Source organism: Schistocerca nitens, chromosome 2, assembly GCF_023898315.1.
Source record: "Schistocerca nitens isolate TAMUIC-IGC-003100 chromosome 2, iqSchNite1.1, whole genome shotgun sequence".
Taxonomy (NCBI): domain Eukaryota; kingdom Metazoa; phylum Arthropoda; class Insecta; order Orthoptera; family Acrididae; genus Schistocerca; species Schistocerca nitens.
Window position 1 is genome coordinate 928,883,258 of NC_064615.1, and position 16,527 is coordinate 928,899,784.

The window sequence follows — 16,527 nt, forward strand, 5'->3', positions numbered from 1 at the left end:
TAAGAAATTCAAACAAAATCAGAATCAAATTAATACGCATTACAAAAGAGAAATCCGGGAAGTACGAGATCAGTTGACACAGGTAATACATGAATTACATATTTCAGAGGACACTTGCGCTCCAATACGGGAAGAGGGACATAGAAATACGGGACAGTCACAAAATAATAACTCAGGGCACTTCGGAAATTATGAAATAAATTGGCAAGGTGCACCGAATTTTGAGATGGAACCACCGAAACGGAGTAACAATGACCGATATGCGATTCGCCGACACGATGATTTTGACTATAAGCTGTTCATTACTACACGTAAATTCAAAACATTTAAGAATTCTGGCAACGACATTCATCCACAAGCGTGGCTCCATCAGTTCTCTCATTGTTTTCCTCCCAACTGGACATTAGAGCACAGATTAGAATTTATGTGTGGCTACTTAGAGAATGAACCAGGTGAAAGAATGCGATCAGTCATTCACGATTGTCACAGTGAAGGAGAATTTTATCATGCCTTCCTCTCAGCATATTGGTCTCAAGCTACACAAGACCGAGTAAAATATAACATCATAATGATGAAACATTTCGAACAATCTGAATTTTCCAGTCTTGTGAAATATTTTGAAGACATGTTGCACAAGAATCAGTACCTGTCAAACCCATACAGCCCCTCAGAACTCATCCGAATTTGCTTAATCAAATTACCTGAACATTTACGACATATCATTTTAGCAGGACGTTGCAAAGACGAGATTGAAGATTTTCTGGGACTGTTACAGGAATTGGAAATTGACACTGACAATCGCGGAACGCGAAAACAGGAGCACAACAACTACAGGTCACATCCGTCACAATCCCGCGATGACAGAAATAATAAATGGACACGACAAGGCTATTCTTACAACGTAAATCGTGACCAAAACAGACACCACCCATATGATAACCACTGGCAGAGTAATAGTTGCAGAGAAAGATCGCATTTCCATAGTAATGAATATGACAGAGACAATCATAGAAACAGACAATATGGCAACCAGAACTATTATTATCACGGGAGACAAAATAACTTCAGACGCAATGGTTCACCATGCAGTGATAATTCAGGGATAAATTCTCCACCACTTAACCGACACCAAAGAAACTACAGGAACTACCGACATGACGACAGACGATATAATCATAACGACAGACCTGAATTTCATCAGAACTGGCAGGATTCAAACAGGGCAGGGCCCTCTCGACAAGGTGAATTTGTAGAAGTTAGGTCTCCTAATCCCAATAACGACGCACGCCAACAAAGAGATAGCAGACAATGACTCGCACCACAGGCAGCCACGTGCGCTGGCTGGCTCAGAGAAAAATAACATAGACGCTAACCTTGAGAAAAATTTGAATATTCTTTACCGATGTACCATATACCACATGATAATTGCGTTGAAGTTGAAACTCTGCGTACTAGGAAGAGTAAAGGATTGCACCACATTTCACATGTAACACCGTTTACTGAGAGATAACCTGTTTTTTTTTTTTAACTTTGTCTTTGCTATAAAATTTTTCACTTCACGTTACTAGTAGTCTTTGTCACATTTAGAAACTGTTAACATGCAACAATGTTTTGAAGTTAAATATCCAGACAAGAACCAAGAGAACGTATTTAAACAGAAATTACGAATGCATTGTTATAGCGAACAGAGAACACGGTATTATTGTGTCTGTACATTCTTGCTTGTTAGTTGCACGATTACGTATCGACTATCAGGCTTACTTACTTAGAACATATACTGGTACTACTAATGAGATTTTAATGCAACATTTTGGTTTACTTGAAAATACACATTCTGGATTGAAAGTACTTTCTATGAGATACCAGATGACACAGTGGTTAGTTTATTTGACAGCTACACGACTATATCACGACGCTACTAATGTGTGACACAATTTACAAGGGTTGCTTTTGATCTGTATCTGCTTTATATATGCACAGCTTTTCTGAATTCTTCTGGAAAGGAATAAATGTTTTAGTAGTAACTTTTGTGGTATAGCTACAATGAGACAGCCTTTTCTGTAGCACAACAATACGTTACAGTACAGTACTTACTTGATCACGGTACTGTATGTAATAAGTACGATATCTATACGCATAGCATTTTGCTTTTGTTTATTACGAGGTAAGTACATTGACTTCTACAGAACTTTGCTTACAGACGACGATAATTTCGACACTTGGCACATTTTTACCATTAAGTAATGACAGAGATTATCTTACAACAAGACGCACAGTTTAGCGCTAGAGGACACGTATTTGAGTGATTAATTTTATTTTTAAAGATTTTTGAATCACAAAGATACAAAGGTTTTCCGTGATACATTTCATTCCATTGGTGTAATTTATAACACCCGACTGTATAATTAGATTAATCCTCAGGGGGTACACGCTTACTTTGTGTACCATATGTTTGGTAAGCTCAAGGAACCCTAGCTAATATGGTATTTGCTTATACAACTTTACACATCGGTACCATATTTCTCTAACACATAAATTACACAGCTATCTGATCATTTAACTGAGAGAGACATTTATTTACTTTACTACATCAGTGACAGATGTTTACGTAATTACACCATTGGATAACTTCACACTTACGAAATTGTATTTTGTCTGTACTTTGTGAACTATTCATATTTTTTCAAACCATTGTGATACTATGAGAGCTATCAATGATGTATTTGGTATGAGATCATGATTTTTAAAGTACATTTGAGGTAGATGACACTATTGAAATGAGCAGAGAAGTTTCTTTAGGTTTTAAAATTGTTGGAGGAAGCTACGACGATTTTGAGATTTGACTGAGGTGTTTTGATGTTATTATTACGATGACGATCTGTATTATGCTGTTTAGGTGTATTTATGATCAATAAGCTGATGCTATGAGGAACCTGATTATGCTATGTATTTATTATTATGAAATATTGAAGAAGTGTCGACGAATATTTATATGTGTAATAAGGTAAGGAATAATGAGTAGTGGTTAGGGACTCTGACTTATGAAAAAGGATGTTGGAAACCGAGAATCGTACTTTAAGAGTTATGAAATGTGTGTATATGTGTGAATGTATCACAATGCTGGCGAAAATTTTTTGGACGCTGTTATAATTACAGGATGATGTTTGTACACATTTGTAACGCAAATTCTCGACCTGTGAAATTTTATATGAGACTGTCACTGTAGCGGAAACTGCTGTCATAAATATTTCGTTAAGAAAGGTAAGTGACCTTGACGTAATGCGTTTTGTTCGCCCAGCTGCGAGATAGTCGTCTGAAAAAAGAAAGCCATCAGGTAAAAAAAAAAGCCATTATCCCTGATATTGACATTTCTTTGTAGAAAGCATCGCAAATACAACACACGCAAACTTGAAAACATATGATTACACTGTGGAGCTCTTAATTTATGATATTTACTAAAATGCCTAATGAAATGATGAGAAACATTTTACATCTATTGTCTTTCTAGTTGAGAGATTGCTCATTTTTGTTTACAGATCCAGTAAATAATAACTTTATGATGTACTTAAAAAAACGAAGGAGCACAAAAAGACATTTCCGTTCGCAGGAATTGCATACAGAATTTTCTTTTCAAGTACTTGGTAATTTCTGTTGTAGAATAAGTTGTGGTGCACCACTTTAATTACATAGACATTAAGATGTGAATATACATTTCCTTCATCTGCATTGTTGTCTTTAGTGTACTACTTTTTTCTGTGTGTGGGTTTGTCATGGTTAGATATAAGTTATTGCATTTGCTACTGCTGTTTGCCAGGCATAGTGCTACTGAATTTCACTTTGTATTACTCTGTTAAACGAGTTTTACTATTGATTTATTTTTCTTGTTGCTGCATGTTGCCTTATATTAGTTGTAATACTGCAGTTGCTTTGCTAATTTATATTTACTGCTGCTTGCTTTACCAATTTCCATTTTTTTTTCATTGCTGTTTGTGTTAATTTGTTACGTGCTGCTGCATTGCCTCGTCCTTTGGTATATATATCTGAGCTCAGTAGATTTAAGTTAGCTTAAGAGGGGGTAGACTATACAAGAAACTAACTATGATGAATTGGAAGAAATGCATTGAGAAGCTATAAGAAAATGGTTTGACCAAAAAAGTAGTGTACAGTGGAGAAAAACTATTTTTGAAAGAGGACGTGAACATATAAATACAGAAAGCATGCTTGGATAGGATTTTTTTTGGTGGAAACAGATGCTGAAATAAGACGAAAGATCTATGGAATGAAGTCTTGGGTTGGACTGCAGTACCAAATGTTACACTGAAAACAAACCCTGTCCTTTCCTCCTATGTTATTCTACTATGTGTTTGTGTACTCTTGCATATTTGTGTTTTTCCTGTCTGTGTTTACTGATACGAGTTATGTTGTAGAATTTTTCTAATAATATGTTATTTACTTTGTAAAGATGTTTAGACATTATTTATCTATTCTGTTTTGTTTTAATGCTCGTGAGTGAAGTTGATGTTTCAAAAGTTATTCTGATCTTTTGTGTATGTGCTTATGTCATAATTCTTGTAACACTGATGTACATGTTTATTTCTATTGTTTTGTGAAGCCTGTACTACTACAAATGTTATCTGTACTGTTATGTACTTTAATGATGTATTTTGTACCTTTGTTATTGTATTCTCATGTTATAATATTGTAATTGACACCAGTTCATCAAATTAAGTAACTTGTAAGCATTCATTTCACTGCACATATTTCTGTTGGTCATAGTATATGCACAATATGTGAAAAAAAAGAGGACTGTTAGTGTTTGGATGTGTGTTAATAATTCAGCAAGCGACTGGTTAACAGCACTGCTGGTTCTAAGGACAATTCCAAAAACTTTGTGAGTGCACAAGTGGTGGTTTATGGACTTGCTATATTGTCCGCAAGACTCTTCAATGGTGATTGTTGTGGCGTAACAAGCTAGCTACGCCACACTGAAGTAGCCGAAAGGGCACGCGTCAACTCACGCCGTCTTGTGTTAAGTCTGAAACAGGATACTCTATGAATGCTATAAAGAAAAGAACGGAGCTTCTCGTATACTTAACTTTAATTTCTTGTTGTACATTGCTCTTGATAATACAAGTGAGACTCTCTCCAGATATGGTTAATGGCGCCTTGCTAGGTCGTAGCCATGGACTTAGCTGAAGGCTATTCTAACTGTCTCTCGGCAAATGAGAGAAAGGCTTCGTACGTGTAGTCGCTAGCAATGTCGTCCGTACAACTGGGACGAGTGCTAGTCAGTCTCTCGAGACCTGCCTTGTGGTGGCGCTCGGTCTGCGATCCTGACACTGGCGACACACGGGTCCGACATGTACTAATGGACCGCGGCCGATTTAAGCTACCACCTAGCAAGTGTGGTGTCTGGCGGTGACACCACAGTGATTGTGCACATACACAGTCGCAACAGATGGCTGCTGGCCGTCTCTACCAGGACTGCAGTGGGTCTGCATCTTTGATGGTCCACCAATACCATTATTTCTACAGGGACTGAAGTGGGTCTGCACCTTTGATGGCGCACCAATACCATTATTTCTACAAGGACTGCAGTGGGTGTGCACCTCCGGTGGCCCACCACTACCATAATCTCTACCAGGACTACAGTGGGTCTGCTCTGTGATGACCTACCTACCAATATTCTTCAAAACCTCGACTGACTCTGCTGCGGGTTTGCTCTGTTGTGGCTCATTACCTGTCTGCATGTCAAGAGTCAGCACTGTCTTTCCGTTGGAAGGACAACACTACTTCCTCAAGACTGCATGGAAATCCACTACTTCCGTGTGCATTCTCTTTAACTGCTCGTACTTTGAGAAAAACACTGCTACTTTACTGTGATGAACGATCAAGACTGTCTTTATGGACTGTGAGAAAATTTTAGCTTTTGACCAACATTGTATCAATAAGTGTGTGCATTTGATTTCTCTGTTATTGTAATTGTGAAAAAATTTTAACAAATATGTATTGGCCAGTGCCCAAAATAATTTGTAAAATTTTTTGTGGGGAGTATGGGGGCTATGTAAGTAGGCTGTTTAGGTTTCCTTATTGGTAACGCCACGTAGTACTCTGTATGAAAGTCACTAGCTGTGCTGTGTGCAGTCGGTGGCTAGTTTGCATTGTTGTCTGCCATTGTAGTGTTGGGCAGCTGGATGTGAACAGCGCGTAGCGTTGCACAGTTAGAGGTGAGCTGCAAGCAGTGGTGGATGTGGGGAGTGAGATGGCGGAGTTTTGATAGCGGATGATGTGGACAGAGACAGTAAATTTGTAAGACTGGATATCATGAACTGATATATATATATACATATACATATATATATATATATATATATATATATATATATATATATATATATATATATATATATATAATGACTTTTGAACAATATTAAGGTAAATACATTGTTTGTTCTCTATCTCAAAATCTTTCATTTGCTAACTATGCCTATCAGTAGTTAGTGCCTTCAGTAGTTTGAATCTTTTATTTAGCTGCCAGTAGTGGCGCTCGCTGTATTGCAGTAGCTTGAGTAACGAAGATTTTTGTGAGGTAAGTGATTTGTGAAAGGTATAGGTTAATGTTAGTCAGGGCCATTCTTTTGTAGGGATTATTGAAAGTCAGATTGCGTTGCGCTAAAAAAGTATTGTGTGTCAGTTTAAGCACAGTCATGTATAATTGTTCAAAGGGGACGTTTCAGTTATAGCTTGCATCCAAAAACTTTTATGGGACAATTCGAGTTATCTTTGCCCCCACACTGGCCATTGATGTACCAGCTGGATTTTGTGTGCTCCCATATGGAGGGCGCGACCGCTGAGTACATGAGAAATGTAGCGAAGACGAGCGTCTCGTTCGAAGAATTCAAAAATGCCTTCTTGGGCAAGTATTGGTCTAAAGAAACCCAAGAAAAGATCAAACAAGAAATTATGATGCTTCAAATGGCTCTGAGCGCTATGGGACTCAACTTCAGAGGTCATTAGTCCCCTAGAACTTAAACCTAACTAAGCTAAGGACATCACACACATCCATGCCCGAGGCAGGATTCGAACCTGCGAGAAATTACGATGTCCAGAGATATGGAAGGGGCAGGGTACCGGAGTCCGGTCAAATTTTTTGAAAATATGACAAAAAGGAACTAGTACCTAGACAACCCATGTAGCAGTGCGGAAATCATCAGATTATGCTACATGAAACTTCCCATCTCGTGTCAACAATCACTTTCCGGTCGTTGTGGTAGCGATACTGAGGTATTTAAGGGCATTCTGCGCGAACTGGAATTAGCATTTCAAGAGGAACAGGCGCGGGAGAAACGCCGACAGCGTGAACAAAATAATGGACCTCATTGGGATAGTAGGCCAGTGCCGAACTACAACGGCCACAATCAAGATAAGAATAATGGAAACTCGAAAATAAGGTACATGGAAGAAGAGCGACACTCTCCGGTGCAATATAATAAATTACAAAGGACTTGGGCGGTAATCAGCAATCGGGAGTTTGCATCAGAGACGAGGCACTGGTAATCAATTGCCCATAACTAATCACACGAAAGGATTAAAATACCAGTTATGAAGATATTAATTTTGTACCACAGGTGGTAACACCATAGGAGTCATCACCTGTACTACAAAATTGATTTCGAGAGTGGGGTTATGTAAGATGGCAAGAACTATGCCCCCTACCTGAAGTCATTAAAGATCACCTAAGTCACATTGAGCGAACAGTAGGGCTGAACCAAAATGACTGACAAGGCACAATGCGTCTTGTAGAGGGTATAGTATGGACGTATTGGAATAATTAATATCGGGTGATGGTTTGAAAGTAATTCACACAACATCAAAACTTTGTGGAAATGCATCGATTTACTGGAGGATAGTTTATCCCAGGGAAGTATTCGAGTGATTATGGCCGGCAGGGAAGCGGCGAAGGGAAGCGACAATAGGCAGCTTAGGGCGGTTCCAGCTCTGAGAAAACGGTAACGGGACGCAGCCTCCAGCTGCCTTAAGATGAGTGACAGTGAGAGGGTGGTTGACTCCATGCTGGTGTACCGGAAAGCAGACAGATAACTTGTATGCATGTTGATAAATGTCATTCGTCCCGTTATAAGTGAAACATGCGAGAAAACCAAGCAAAGCTATCGTGGAGCGGTCAACAGAGGTCAAAATATGCGTGTTCGTGACTATAGCAACTTCACAATGAATTCACGGTCCGCAGAGTCTAAAGTAAATTAGGTGAAAAGCGACAGAATGAAATACGCCAGCCTCCGATGGGAACGTAGGACCAAGGAATTTGAAGTACTCTCCTGGGAGTCAGTGTAGTGGCGTAACAAGCTAGCTACGCCACACTGAAGTAGCTGAAAGGGCACGCGTCATCTCAAGCCGTCTTGCGTTAAGTCTGAAACAGGATACGTGATGAAAGCTATAAAGAAAAGAACGGAGCTTCTCGTATACTTAACTTTAATACTTTGTGGTACATTTCTCTTGATAATACAAGTGAGACTCTCTCCAGATATGGTTAATGGCACCTTGCTAGATCGTAGCCATGGACTTAGCTGAAGGCTATTCTAACTGTCTCTTGGCAAATGAGAGAAAGGCTTCGTACGTGTAGTCGCTAGCAATGTCGTCCGTACAACTGGGGCGAGTGCTGGTCAGTCTCTCGAGACCTGCCTTGTGGTGGCGCTCGGTCTGCGATCCTGACAGTGGCGACACGCGGGTCCGACATGTACTAATCGACCATGGCCGATTTAAGCTACCACCTAGCAAGTGTGGTGTCTGGCGGTGACACCACATTCCTCCCCCGCAAATCGGCGGACGGTCGTGTGATAAGGCTTCCGCCCGCCGTGGGGAGGACCCCATGTTGACGTATGCGACGAGGTGGGGAGCCTAACAACAGGTGAGGCTGTGCCACCTGCACCCTGCCATTCGGTCCGAGGGGAGCTAGGAAACGCCTGAAAACCTAGTCCAGGGTGCACGCCAACATGCGGTGTATGCGCCCGCAGAGAGACAGGAGGGGCCGAAGGCTCGACCTCCATCAGAACGGGGCACCCGACGGGCGAAGACGCCATCTGGTCCGGAGCGGGCAAGAGTTCCATGTCGGAGGACAACTGGTCACGGGAAGCGATCGGCGGCACGTGACCCAGGGAGGCGCTTGGCGGCTGCAGCGAAGCGTCCACTGCGGGCGTCGCCGGCGGGAGAACAGGCGGCGGCGGCGCGTCGCCATGGGGCAAAATGGAAGGCAGCGTCGGTAACACCTGGGGATGAGGCGAGCCAGTAGATGGGTCCCCAGGGCGCTGACCGGACGGCACCATCACTGAAAGCAGACGGGGAGCGGCAGAACCCAGGCGACGACAGAGGCGCAGCTGATTGAGATGCCGACGCACCTCACCAGAGGCCCCCAAAACCAAATACATCGCGTGGCCGAGGCTGCGAAGAATGTGCCCTGCGAGCCAACGCCGTGAACCGCGAAAGTTGCGATAGAAGACAACGTCGCCAGGAGCAAAAGCAGGAGTCTGCCGCTGCACAGGAACCTGATGCGGCGGATGCAGCAAAGACATCAAGGTTCGATGAGGACGACCATGGAGCAACTCAGCCGGCGAACGACCATCTCGGGGCTGAGAGCGATATGAGGACAAAAAGAGCAACAATGCCGCCTCCCGAGAATGCGACTCTTTCAACTTCAACATCTGTGACTTGAAAGTCCGGACCAATCGTTCAGCGGCACCGTTCGACTGAGGCGAAAACGGCGCGGATGTCAGATGTTGAATACCATTGGCCGTGCAGAATGACAAATTCTGCGGACATGAAATGTGGGCCATTGTCTGAAACAATAGTCTGCGGAAGACCTTCAACGCAAAAAATAGCGGATAACGCTTGGACGGTGGCAGAAGACGTCGTGGAAGACATCCGGACAACAAAAGGAAAATTACTGAAAGAATCGACCACAACCAACCATCGAGCATTCCAGAATGGACCAGCAAAATCTATGTGCAAGCGTTGCCAAGGGGAAGTGGCATTCGGCCATGCAAAGAATTTCCGCGGTGGCGCGGATTGTTGTTCGGGACACGCCATGCAAGAAGAGCACATATTCGTAATCGCAGCATCGATTCCGAACCAAGTACAGTGCTGACGAGCAAGTTTTTTCGTACGCACTATACCCCAATGTCCTTGGTGGAGAAGCCGTAAGACAGAGGACTGTAACGAACGTGGGACCACGACTCTGGACTGATCATTATCAGAACGCAACAACAAAACACCACGTCGTACAAAAAGGCTCTCCTTGTAAGCAAAAAATCAGCGAACCAACGGATCCTCGATCCGCGACTTTGACAAGGGCCATTGCGTAGCAACAAAACGCAAAACAGTAGCAAGGACAGGGTCAGCAGCTGTGGCTGTAGCTACACGACGAAAATCAATCGGAAACGAGTCGACCACAGCATCAGGTTCCGAATCAATGAACATGCAAGCAAGTTCGGAAAAATCGAATGCTTTATCCGCAGCAACAGTCAAACGGGACAACGCATCGGCGTTTCCGTGCTTAGCGGTGGACCGATACAAGATATCGTAGCGGTACTGCGAGAGAAAAATAGACCAGCGAATGAATTTCTGCGCTGTACGTGGAGGTACAGGCTTGTGCGGAAGAAAAAGCCATGCCAAAGGTTTGTGGCCTGTGATGATGGTAAAGTGACGACCATACAAGAAATCGTGAAACTTCGTAACACCAAACACGAGAGCCAAAGCTTCTTTCTCTATTTGTGAATAATTCCGTTGCGCTGACGAGAGCAATTTGGACGCAAAGGCAATAGGGCGATCATGCGAACCATCTTTGTGCGCAAGCACAGCACCGATCCCGAAATCCGATGCATCTACCATCAACAAAAGTGGTTTCTGGGGATCGAATGGCGTAAGGCAAGTATTAGAAAGCAACGCCGATTTCAACTGGCGAAAGGCGCGTTCGCATTCCGTCGTCCAGACGAACGGAACACCTTTACGGCGTAAGCGATGAAGCGGAGCTGAAATGGAAGAGGCATTGCGCAGAAAGCGATGATAATAATTTATTTTACCCGGGACACTCTGTAGCTGCTTCACATTCTGTGGCGAAGGCAAGTCCTGTATGGCACGGAGGTGCTCTGGACTCGGATGTATGCCTTGGGCATTGATTACATGTCCCAAATATGGTAAGTCACGAGCAAAAAACACACATTTGTCCTTCCGCAAGCGAAGACCATTTTGCCGCAATACCTGAAATAATGTTCGTAGGTTGGCTAAATGTTCGGCTTCGGTCTTGCCGGAGATCACAATATCGTCCAGATAGTTTGCTGCAGTAGGGACCGACGCACAAACAGTTTGTAAATATTGCTGAAACAATGCAGGGGCGGATGCACACCCGAATGGCAGTCGTTTGAATCGGTACAATCCAAGATGCGTGTTAACCACCAATACGCGCTGGGATTCTTCGTCCACCGGTATTTGCAAGTATGCATCTGCTAGGTCCAACTTTGAAAAATACGTTCCCGGGCACAGTTTGTCAAAGAGATCTTCCGGGCGGGGCAAAGGAAAAGTAGCAGTCACAAGTTGTGGATTCACAGTTGCCTTGAAGTGAACGCAAAGTCTCAATTTTCCAGAAGGTTTTTTCAAAATAACTAAGGGTGAAGCCCAGAGAGAAGCCTGCACACGTTCAATGACACCTTGTGATTCTAAATCGTTTAATGTTCTGGCGACCTCATCACGCAATGCGTGGGGAACATTGCGCGCTCTGAAAAATTTCGGTTGCGCGTTTACTTTCAGTTCCAAATGAGCTTCATAGTTCTTAGCGCAACCAAGGCCCGGTGCAAAAAGTCTGCAAATTCGTCACATAGACTAGAAACACTGGCTGAAGGCACAGTCTGGTTCACTGATAGGACCTGATTGACTATAGACAAGTGAAACAACTGAAATAAATCTAAACCAAACAAGTTCACTGCCGAAGAAGAACGAAGAACGTAAAAAGACACAAGTTTTGTTTGTCCCTTGTATGTTGCAAGAAGGCTGCACTGTCCTAACACAGGGATATTCTGTCCTGAATAACTCGTGAGCTGAACATTTGCGGCAAGCAACGGAGGTGCGCCCAGTTGTTTGTACGTCGCGGATTGAGCAATGAAACTGCAGCTCCGGTATCGAGCTGGAACGGTATCACTTGTCCGGCAAAGTCCAAATCTACAAAAAGTTTATTGTCCTGCTGACGATAAGAGCGACTGTTTTGTGCAACGTGAACAGACACTGGTACAGAATCACGTGCGACGTGACGGGATTTGCGTCGACGTCGACGCACACTCTTTGTGGGACGAACACAGTCACTGTTAGCGAGAGGAACACTGGGCGGAGTGGCACTAACTACATGAATGTCCATGGGCGAAGGTTCCCGAGCCTGTGTGTCCTTGATTCGAATCTGGCGCGAAGCAAAGGGCCTGGAATGGTTGTGAGTGTCAGATCTGAGCTTTTGCTGGCAAACACTTTGAACATGCCCTTTCTTATTACAGTAAAAGCAAATAGCTCGGCGTGACGGGCAATTGGCACGTGAATGTCTAGTTGCACACTGCGGGCATGATTGCACTGCATTTGCTTGCTTGCGCGGGACACGTGGCTGCGCGGACGTGCGCGAGGGCAGGTTAGCGTTCCGTGCAGCAGGCCCGGCGGGCCGGTTAATGTGACACACCCCTGGCGAAGTTGCAAATGATTCCTGAGCAAAGTCAAGTGTGTCTTGCCTATCCAATATGTCTATCACTTGTTGAAGGGAGGGATTGACGAGTTCCAAAATCTGTTCCCGTATGCGAACATCAGAAACATTCTGTGCTATTGCATCACGCACCATAGTATCTGAATAAGGGAGTCCACAGTCACATTCAAATGCACAATCCCTAGTAAGTCCTTGCAAAGTTGCAACCCACTCCCTATTAGTCTGACCGGCCGTACGTTTTGTACGAAAGAACGTATACCGTTTTGCAACAACATTGACTGTTTCCTTGAAATAGGCATCTAAAGCAGACAAAATTTCTTCGTATGACAGAGTTGCTACGTCGCGTCGGGGAAACAATTCCACTATCACACGGTAGGTGGACACACCTACACACGAAAGCAAAAACGGCTGCCGCTCATTACCTTGAATTCTGTAGGCGGCGAGATGAAATCCAAATTGTCGGGACCATTCCGTCCAGCTTTCGTCATCAGGACGAAAAGCACGGAACGGCGGTGCAACTGCGGGTTGTGGCTGCGGTAGCGATGAAGCGGCGGCGGCCGCATCGTGGTGCAGCGCACGTTGACCCTGGACGAGCTGTCCAAGGGCATCCAATAACGCCTGCGTCTGCTGATTCTGCAAGCGATAAAATTCGGACAGTACATCTGGAGAGTGTGGCGAAGCCATGACACCAGCAAATTAAGACAATACGAACGCTAAATTCCCTTTTGAGACTCGTCGCCAATGTAGTGACGTAACAAGCTAGCTACGCCACACTGAAGTAGCCGAAAGGGCACGCGTCAACTCAAGCCGTCTTTCGTTAAGTCTGAAACAGGATACGTGATGAAAGCTATAAAGAAAAGAATGGAGCTTCTCGTATACTTAACTTTAATTCTTTGTGGTACATTTCTCTTGATAATACAAGTGAGACTCTCTCCAGATATGGTTAATGGCGCCTTGCTAGGTCGTAGCCATGGACTTAGCTGAAGGCTATTCTAACTGTCTCTCGGCAAATGAGAGAAAGGCTTCGTACGTGTAGTCGCTAGCAATGTCGTCCGTACAACTGGGGCGAGTGCTAGTCAGTCTCTCGAGACCTGCCTTGTGGTGGCGCTCGGTCTGCGATCCTGACACTGGCGACACGCGGGTCCGACATGTAATAATGGACCGCGGCCGATTTAAGCTACCACCTAGCAAGTGTGGTGTCTGGCGGTGACACCACAGTCAGAATTCCGGAAAAATTGGTGTTTGTGCAGACGCTAACCGTGATGGGTGGCCTGCGAGGAGCTAAATAGCAGCCGTGGAGAGGAAGGTAAATTATTTGGGAATTTGTTCACTTCCCAGAGCAGGCTTTGGTCGGCGCTGGGAAGCGACGCATAATTAACGCGGTCTTCCATTCCCAGCTTGTCTAGAGTGCGGACGTGGCGTTCTTTACTCGGCTTGCGTGTGAGAGTGAGCATCTCTGCAGTTTAGGACTAAGCAAACGGAACGATTGAGCTTGGAGATAGAAAGTATTCGTTCAACTATGTACTGAGCAAGATAGCTAGAAGTGAATAGACAAGCGCAGCCTTGCAGCACCACTAGGTCGGCTGACGTCCACATAACGACGACGCGCTGCTACGCTGAATTCGGTGATATTGCGCCCACTCCGGCCACTGATTAATTTGTTGGATCACATCGGCAAAGTTTCCATGAGGGTTTCATGGGCCGTGTATTGTAGAATTCTTCTCGCACATCGCATTACACCTGGGTCAGTAAATAGGAATTACTTTGGATTTAACGCGCTTTGCTCCACGCAAACGCAATTTATTACCACTGCCTGTTAGGAGAGCCATGTAATGTGATGATTTAAGGTCGTGAGTTAAAATAAATCTGTGCTAATCGACTGCATCTGTTTTCAATCAAATAGTTGAAATCCCAAGTCACTTTCTTAATTAATTTTATGTTCAACATTTTCATCTGTTATTCAATAGCTGAATATAACTTCAATGTGCACCCCCTTTTTAATTAAAAGGGATCAATTCTGAATCAATTAATGTTAATACTGCACGCGCAGTTCAATCAGGAGTCACAGGGCCTTATTCCTTTTTTTGCGTTATCCGACATTGCGGCAGTTTTGCACTCTCTGTTGATCTGTTAGTCAATTACCTGGGGTGAACACACACCAAAACCAGATAAGTGACGGGTGGAGTGTTACAACATTTTCTCGAGAAATCACTCGTAACCACGCAGGGTATTTATTAAGTTGTTATCAAGCGGAAATTTGTGTTAACTTACGCTACTAGTTTTTCCTTTTTCAGTCTCACAGAACGGGACACAGCAGTAACCACCTCTAATTAAAAGTGAGTGTATTTAGGACTGTTATATATCGCAGGAACGTAGTGTCAACGTACATTTAGTGGAAATATTCATCTCTGTCAGCAGAACACACAGCTGTAGTACGAAACCAAACAACAAAACAACATTTTCGACATAGCGTGTTTTCTGTATTGTATACTTTGTTAAAGGATGACTGCAGTTAGTGAGTAATCTTCAAACGCAATAAATCGAGCTAATCATACATTACGTAGTCGTTATTCCTACCCTACACAAGCACATGTCTGGTGCCGTGTGTAGGAAAAATTGCGAACTCCACCCACACGCTCACTCGTATATGATCCCGGAAATTGCTGAGGCTGTTAGAGCGTACTAGTGGGCTATGGTTATAGAAAAGGCTTAAACATAAAGTAGCTCCCACACTTGACTCCGTCATCATGCACAGTAAAGGGGCGCTAAACTTAGTCAATTTTTCTGGTGATCGAGCAAAATAACCGACAAAGAGCTTAGCTCAAGTCCTGTAAACAGCAGCAAATCTTAAATCGTTTATCCCCCGATAGCAAGATTGAACTGTAATTTTCCTGGAGAATGACGTTATTGTAATGAAAGCTGATAAATCTAATGCTACAGCACAAATTTGTAAAAGGAATTAAGTATTCTTGGTAGTCGATCAGAATCGCATGTCTAGAAAATTTGCGAAAATACGTAACAAAAAGCAAACAGCAGCAAATCTTAAACGGATATTTCCCCGATAGCAAGCTTGAACTGGGATCTTTCTGATAAATGAGACTATTGTAATGAAAGCTGGTACATATAATACTACACTACTTATTTATAAAAGGGATTACGTAGATAAAACACTTGACATCTTCACTAATAAAAATATCAAAGAGATGAGCAAACATCAGACTAATAGATTTCAATCTCTCATTAAAAATAAAGTTATTAAATGCGATTTTCCTTTCAAAGACACAGAGAAGGAGGCTTTAATTATGATTAATCCTAAAGCAAGAAGCCTAAGGGCATTGCCTAGCATACATTAACAAGGACCTCCCAAGTCAATTACAGAAACAGTACAGATTATTTAATTAGTAAAATCATTTGCTTAACCAGTCCTACACTTGTTACAGCCAGTACTCGATAGAACATCGCAATGAACTTGTCAAGAAACTTAAAGATGTGAAAATTTCTGAAAACGACAATTTCATTTCTGTTGATATAGCCAGTATGTTAACTACATACCAAAAACTGAAACGCCAGTTTTCAGAATAAGAGGTACATTCTGAGTGATGGACTAGCCACGTGGTGCTGTTTTCAGGCACTATGGCAAATACATTATTAGATCATATACGTAGAAAGCAAATTATTCTGACTCAATCATACTAGTCAGTGGATAGTGTACTGTCACAGGTGCATCAACGACATGCTTCATAAACGCTTATCTCTGATGATGGTAATGGAGATAATGTAAA